The following is a 989-nucleotide window of genomic DNA, read 5'->3' as shown; positions in this document are numbered from 1 at the left end:
GTGAGCTGAAGGGACATGGCAATTCTGAGATCCTACCCTTAGACAGAGGGATGCACCCTCCTCCCCTGTCCCTTTCCTGAGCACTGGAAAGCAGAGAAGGTAGCAAGCCATCTCGGGCCATGTGGAAGTATGCACAAACTGGGCTCTTCAACACCTCATGTGGCAAAGCCAGTATTCCAGCTTAGACTTCTGTATGAGAAGGAAATGACATGTTTTAAGCCACTTATTTGGGGTGTGTCTTCATTCATCCATTGATACAAAGAGGACTTACTGAGTATCTGTTGTGTGCCAGGCAAATATTAGGTACTGAGACAGATGCAAAAAAATACTTCCTTCCCTTTGAGAACCAGAGGGGGAGACCTGGCATATAGAAGTCATCACAACATAAGGTAGTACGGGCTCTAACGAGGTAAAGGCAGGGTGCTGTGGAACCCCAGAGGAAGGTGCAGGCGCTTTGCAAGCTCTACAACTCACTATACTTTCATTCACTCATGTGTTTACTGAACATCTATTACATTACTGAACATCATCTATGCACTGCTCTAGATTTTGAAAGCACCATATTGGAGAGACAGACAAGGTCCCAGTTCTCAAGTGGTTTACATGTCTTATAAACAAATCATTTTTATATCAATAAATAAGATAACTTTCAAGAGGGTTAAGTGCTATAGAGACCAGTGCTCACTTCGGCAGCACGTGTACTAAAATTGGAACGATACAGAGAAGATTAGCATGGCCCCTGCAGAAGGATGACACACAAATTCGTGAAGCATTCTGTATTTTTTAACAACAACAACAAAAAAAGTGCTATAGACACCATAAAACAGGAGATTTAATAGAGTGTAATAGGTTTGTTGAGGAGGGATGCATGCTTTAAATCAGTTGCTGTTGGAAACCCCAGTGACATTTAAGCTGGGACCAGAAACTGGGAGAAGAGTATTTGGGGCAGAGGGCAAAGGTGAGTGCAGATGCAAAGGCCCTGTGGTGGG

At 43.7% G+C, this 989-nt stretch overlaps 1 non-coding gene across 1 annotated transcript; it reads left to right on the top strand.

Annotated features, from left to right (window-relative positions):
* The first annotated feature begins 677 nt into the window (after window positions 1-677).
* LOC116149103 (U6 spliceosomal RNA) lies at window positions 678-784 on the top strand. The gene has a single exon (XR_004132713.1). It is a non-coding gene; the product is annotated as a U6 spliceosomal RNA (small nuclear RNA).
* Window positions 785-989: the final 205 nt, after the last annotated feature.

This window comes from Camelus dromedarius, chromosome 1 (assembly GCF_036321535.1).
Source record: "Camelus dromedarius isolate mCamDro1 chromosome 1, mCamDro1.pat, whole genome shotgun sequence".
NCBI classification, from domain to species: domain Eukaryota; kingdom Metazoa; phylum Chordata; class Mammalia; order Artiodactyla; family Camelidae; genus Camelus; species Camelus dromedarius.
Note: the sequence above shows the minus strand (reverse complement) of the source record. Positions and strands in the feature narration are given on the sequence as shown.